A 6,976-nucleotide genomic window follows, 5' to 3' on the forward strand; every position below is an offset into this window, starting at 1 on the left:
CCGGTCATCTTAAGAATTAATGCCCCGATCCCCTATTAACTGCTTTCCCCAAGTATATTTCTACTAATGTGATTTGCCGGGATGTTCGATTTTGAATTTCGGAGAGTTTTGGGACACTTAGTCCCTAAATGAAAGTTTAAGTGTTGGAAAATTGATCGTAGTTGGAACAGTGTGAAGACGGCCTCGGAATGGAAATCTAATGGTTCTGTTAGCTCCTTTGGGTATTTTGGGGTTAGGAGCGTGTTCGGATTGTGTTTTGGAGGTCCGTAGCTAATTTAGGCTTGAAATGCCGAAGGTCGAATTTTGAAGATTCAGGTTCGATAGCGAGATTTTTGATCTGAGAGTCAGAATGGAATTCCGAGAGTTTTTGTAGTTCCGTTATGTCATTCGGGATGTGTGTGAAAAATTTTAGGTTATTCGGACGTGGTTTGGTTGGGTTTTTGATCAAAAGCGGAATTCGGAAGATTTTAGAAACTTAGGCTTGAATCCGATGTGTTTTGATTGCTTCAATGTTGTTTGAAGTGTTTTGAAGATTGGTACAAGTTTGAATAAGCTTTTAGGATATATTGATGCCTTTGGTAGAGGTCCCGAGGGCCTCAGAATGAATTCATATGGTTAACGGAGGAAATTTTGGAGTTGAAGTTGCTGCAGAAGCTTGTCTTCTGGTATTTTTGCATCTGCAGTTTGGGGACCACAGATGCGGCACCGCAGAAGCGGCTTTGGGTCGATTCCTCAGGAACCGCAGATGCGGTGAAGGTCTCACAGAAGCGAAACCGCTCCTGTGGTTATAGGTCTGTAGATGCAAAAGCTGACATTTTAGTGAAAGCCGCATATGCGATGTTGTGTCCGTAGAAGCAGGACCACAGCGCGGTCCCAAGACTGCAAATGCGGAAATGTCTGGGCAGAATATATAAATAGTTGCCTTCGCAAATTTGAGGGATTATTTCACCATTTTCATCCGGGTTTGAAGCTTTTAAGAGAGATTTTTGAGGAAAACAAAGGGGAATCACTTGGAGGTAACATCCTTGACTTCATAACTCATTTTTATGTGATTAAAGACCTAATTAGTGATGAGAAATTTGGGAAAAATGGGTAATTAGGGCTTGAGTTTAAGAGGCCTTTGAATGGGGATTTGAGGGATTATTTGGACTCCGATTTCAGTGTTCTTGTTATTTATAGACTCATGAGAGTATGAGGTTTCTAAAAATGTAAATTTCACCCGATTCCGAGATGTGGGCCTTGAGGGGCGTTTTGGTCATTTTACATAATTTCGCGTATTAGCTTAGCGTTTAATTGTAGAATCAGTACTTGAAGTGTTATTTACTATATGCAATTGAATTTAAATAGTTTTTGGGCCATTTGGAGTCGGATACTCGTGGCAAAAGCGTGGTTTCGGGTTGATTTGAGCTTGTTCGAGGTAAGTGGCTTGTCTAACCTTGTGTGGGGGACCTTCCCCTTAGGATTGGTGTATTTGTTAATTGAATTTCCTTGTACATGAGGTGACAAGTGCTTAATTGTGCAAAATTGTTGGAAAATCCTGTTTTCACTAAGTATTTATCAGCATGTTTCCTTTCCTACTTTCATTACTTGTGCTATTAAACCTGTTATTAGTTTAGGAAAGAATGTCTAATTGATTTCATAGCCTCATTTGTTCAACCTGCTTTACCTGAACTCCGTGCAGCATGCTAGGTTAGAATTACTTGATGTCTTGATATGATATTTCCATTTCTGAATATCTTCTTGCTGTTGTTTGTGTATTTATATTGGGACTACGGATGTGGGATTCCGGTAGCTCCCCCCCCCCCCTTGTCTTTTAACTTTGGGTCTATGAGTTAGATTCCCGGTAAATCCCCCTGCACAGTTATATGGAACTACTGTAATGCACCTGGTAGATTCCCCCAGTACTGGGTATTTACATTTGGGACTACGGATCGGATTCCGGTAGATCCCCGCGCATTGATAGTTGGACTATGGGATGGGATTCCGGGAGATCCTTGGACTACGGGACGGGATCCCGGGAGATCCTTCGTACATATATATGATGGGCTACAGGACGGTATCCTGGGAGATCCACTGGATAGTTGTAATTGGGACTACAGGACGGTATCTTGGAAGGTTCCCCGGTTGTTATTCATGTGTTGAGCTGTATTTCTTCCATGGTTTGTTTGTCTCTGTGCTAGTTGTTGTTGTTATTTCCATTCTCTGTTATTCTTACTATTGCACTCAATTATACTACTTTATTTCATACTGTTAACCCTTATATTTTATTTAATCTCAGTAGGGCCCTGACTTTCCTCGTTACTACCCGACCGAGGTTAGGCTTGGAACTTACTGAATACTGCTGTGGTGTACTCATACCCTTTCTGCGCATGTTCTTCATATGAAGATCCAGGTACCTCTACTCAGGCTTACCATTCTTAAGGCGAGGCGATTCTACGGGACTTCGAGGTATATCTGCCGTGTTCGCAGACTGAGGAGACTCTCTCTATTCCTGCATTTAGTGTTTAGCCTTCCGTACTTTTGTTTTGTTAGACATTCCGGAGATTAGAACTATGTAGTGTTTCTCTCAGCTTGTATTCTTGTGAGTTTCCGAGTTTTGGGATAGTGTTGTAGGATTTTGAGATGTTGTGCTGTATATGCCGAGCGGCATTTTATATACTATTTTTCCTTTTGGTTATTCTTGGCTTTTAATTTATATTTCCGCAAGTTTCCATTTATTTTCCGAACTTGTTAGGCTTACCTAGTCGTAGAGACTAGGTGCCGTCACGACAGTTCACGGAGGGCAACTGGGGTCGTGACAAGATGGTATCAGAGCTCTAGGTTCATAAGAGTCACGGAACACAAGCCAGTTTCTTAGAGTCTCACTGATCGGTACGGAGATGTCTGTACTTATCTACGAGAGGCTATGTAACTGTTAGGAAAATTTTCACTTTATTTGATTTCCTTGTCGTGCGATATTTTGACATCACAATTCTAAACTTTTGTCTTCTATTCTCTCACAGATGGTGAGGACATGTGCTACTCTAGATGATCAGGCACCTACGCCCCTTACTGCAGCCGTCAGAGGCCGGGGCTAGGGTAGAGGCTTAGGACACGTGCGTGGTGCGACCATAGCACCTGCGCGAGCTGCCTCCGAGGTACACCAGCAGATCCAGTCGGGGTCCAGGCACCTGACACGCCTACTGCTACTACTACTCCAGCTCTTCAGGATACTTTGGAATAGTTCATGAGCATGTACACCACTTTGGCTCAAGCAGGGTTGCTTCCCCTTACTGCAGCCACATCCCAAGCTGGGGGAGGAGCATAGACTCCTGCCGCCCGCACTCTTGAGAAGCGAGTGCATGTTGAGCAAGTCCCTGAGATTATTCATGTACCATTTGCAGTGCTAGTTCAGCCCGAGGACAGGGCAACGGCTTCTAAGGATAAGAAGCTGAGGCTGGAGAGGTTCAAGAAGTACAAGCCTCCGGTATTTAGTGGTCTAGCATCAGAGGATGCTCTAGGATTTCTTGATGAGTGTTACCATATTCTCCGTACTATGGGTATCTCAGGATCGAGCAGGGTTTCTTTCACTACCTTCCAGCTTTGAGGAGCCGCCTATGAGTGGTGGCGCACCTATGAGTTAGACAGTCTAGTTAAGGCTGCTTCACTGACTTGGGCTCAGTTTTCAGATCTATTCCAGAGGGAGTATGTCCCTCAGAGCCACAGGAACGCATGGCGCACATAGTTTTTTAAGCATTTGTGCCAGGGTGCTACGGTTGTTTTAGAGTATGTTGTCCATTACACCAGTTTGGCTACGTATGCACCAGCTTTGGTGTCTACTGTCTACGAGAAGGTTTGCCGATTTATTGAAGACCTTATTCCCAACATCAGATCTAGCATGGCTCATGAGTTGTAGATGGATATTTCGTATCAGCAAGTGGTGAGCATTGCTAGGAGGATTGAGGGTATGCATGCTAGGGAGAGAGAGGAGAGGGAGGCCAAGAGGTCTCGAGAGTCAGGCCATTATTTTGGTGCCCGTAACCCAGCTGCAGGTTGTCATGGTAGGGGTTATATGAGTCTCCATGTTCATTCAGTTCTTCTAGCAGCCAGTAGTGCTCCAGCTCCTCCTAGATCTCAAGAGCCTTATTATGCACCTTCGGTTTCTAACGCGCCTCCTGCGCGGGGTGATTTCAGAGGTCAGTCTAGCAGACCTGGCCCTAGCTATTCATAACCACCACATCCTCCCAAAGCTTGTTTTGAGTGTGGTGACACACGCCATATGGTGAGGGATTTCCCAGACTTGGGAGGGGTGCACCTCCATAGACTTCTCAACCATAGTGTGCCCTGTAGAGTTCTCAGGCCATGGTTACAGCTCCAGCTGCTACCCCACCTGCTCAGCCAGCTAGAGGTAAAGGTCAGGGAGATAGAGGTCGCCCTAGAAGGGGAGGCCAGGCCAGATACTATGCCATTCCTGCCCGTACCGAGGTTGTTCCTCCGATTCTATCATCACATGTATTATATTGGTTTGTCATAGAAATGCATTGGTTCTATTCAATCTAGGCTCTACATACTCTTATATGTCTTCTTATTTTGCTCCGCATTTGGGTGTACCCCAGGATTCTTTGAGTTCCCTTGTTTATGATCTACTCCTGTGGGAGATTCTCTTGTTGTAGACCGCGTTTATCGATTGTGTTTGGTTGCTCTTAGTGGTTTTGAGACCAGAGCCGACCTATTGTTACTCAACATGGTTGATTTTGATATTATCTTGGGCATGGACTGGTTGTCGCCCCATTATGCTATTCTTGATTGTCACGCCAAAACCGTGACGCTGGCTATGCCAGGTGTATTGCGTGTTAAGTGGAGGGGTACTTTAGATCACACTCCTAGTAGAGTTATTTCTTTCCTTAAGGTTCGGCATATGGTTGAGAAGGGGTGAGATGTGTATTTAGCTTATGTGAGAGATATCAGTATTGATTTCCCTTCAGTTGATATAGTCCCACTAGTGCGGGATTTTCCCAATGTGTTTCCAGCTGATCTTCCAGGCATGCCGCCTGATAGAGATATTGATTTTGTCATTGATCTATTGCTGGGCACTCAGCCCATGTCTATCCCTCTGTATCATATGGCTCCTCCTAAGTTGAAGTATCAGTTACAGGAATTGCTTGATAAGGGTTTTATTTGGCCCAGTGTTTCACCTTGGGGTGCTCCTGTCTTGTTTGTGAAGAAAAAGGATGGTTCTATGCGTATGTGTATTGACTATCGCTAGTTGAATAAGGTTACAGTAAAGAACTGTTATCCTTTTCCTCGTATTGATGATCTGTTTGACCAGCTTCAGGGCGCACGAGTGTTTTCTAAGATTGATTTGAGCTCAGGTTACCATCAATTGAAGATTGGGGAGCCAGACATCCCGAAGACTGCTTTCAAGACTCGGAATGGTCATTACAAGTTCCTTGTTATGTCATTTGGGCTGACCAATGCCCCAGCAGCCTTTATGCATTTGATGCATAGTGTGTTCCGGCCGTATCTTGATTCATTCATCATTGTCTTTATTGATGACATTCTGGTGTATTCCCGGAGTCGGGAAGATCATGAGCAGCACCTGAGGGCAGTGCTTCAGACTCTAAGAGAGAAGAAGTTATATGCTAAGTTCTTGAAATGTGAATTTTGGTTAGATTTAATGGCATTCTTAGGCCACGTGGTATCGAGTGAGGGTATTCAGGTGGACCTGAAGAAGATAGAGGCCATGCAGAGTTAGCCCAGACCATCCTCAACTACGGAGATCCGTAGTTTTCTTGGCTTGGCAGACTATTACCGTCGTTTTGTGGAGGGGTTTTCATCGATTGCATCCCCTATAACCAGATTGACCCAGAAGGGTGCTCCCATTTTAGTAGATGGAGGAGTGTGAGGCGAACTTTCAGAAGCTCAAGACAACATTGACTATAGCCCCAGTTTTGGTATTACCTTCAGGTTTAGGATCTTATATGGTCTATTGTGACGCCTCAAGGATTGGCCTTGGAGCGGTGTTGATGTAGGACGGTAGGGTGATTGCCTACGTGTCCAAACAATTGAAGATACATGAGAAGAACTACCATGTTCACGACCTTGAGTTAGCTGCCATTGTTCACGCTCTGAAGATTTGGCGCCATTATTTATATGAGGTTCCCTGTGAGATTTATACTGACCATTGGAGCTTGCAGCATTTGTTCAAGCAAAAGGATCTAAATTTGCGCTAGAGGAGGTGGTTAGAGTTATTGAAGGATTATGACATCACTATTTTGTATCACCCGGGCAAGGCCAATGTAGTGGCTGATGCCTTGAATCGTCGGGCGGAGAGTTTGGGGAGTTTGGCATATTTACCAGCATCGAAGAGGCCTATGGCGATGGATGTTTAGGCCTTAGCCAGCCAGTTTGTGAGATTGGATCTTTCGGAGCACGGTCGGGTTCTAGCTTGCATGGTTTCTTAGTCTTCCTTATTTGATCGCATTAGGGAGCGGCAGCATGATGACCCTCATTTACTTGTCCTCAAGGACAAGGTTCAGCATAGTAATGCCAGAGAAGTGACTATTAGAGACGATGGGGTATTGAGGATGCAGGGTTAGATTTGTGTACCCAATATTGATGGGCTTCGAGAGTTGATTCTGGATGAGGCCCATAATTCGCGGTATTCCATCCATCCTAGTGTCGCGAAGATATATCAGGATTTGAGGCAGCACTATTGGTGGAGGCGGATGAAGAAAGATATAGTTGGATTTGTAGCTTGGTGCCTCAACTGTCAGCAAGTGAAGTATGAGCACCAGAGGCCGGGTGGATTGCTTCAGCAGATAGAGATTCAGGAGTGGAAGTGGGAGCGGATCACCATGGACTTTGTAGTTGGACTCCCACTGACTTTGAAGAAGTTTGATGCTATTTGGGTGATTGTGGATTGGCTGACCAAGTACGCTCATTTCATTCCTATGTGTACTACTTATTCCTCAGAGCGGTTAGCGGAGATTTACAT

Source organism: Nicotiana tabacum, chromosome 10 (assembly GCF_000715075.1).
Source record: "Nicotiana tabacum cultivar K326 chromosome 10, ASM71507v2, whole genome shotgun sequence".
NCBI lineage: Eukaryota > Viridiplantae > Streptophyta > Magnoliopsida > Solanales > Solanaceae > Nicotiana > Nicotiana tabacum.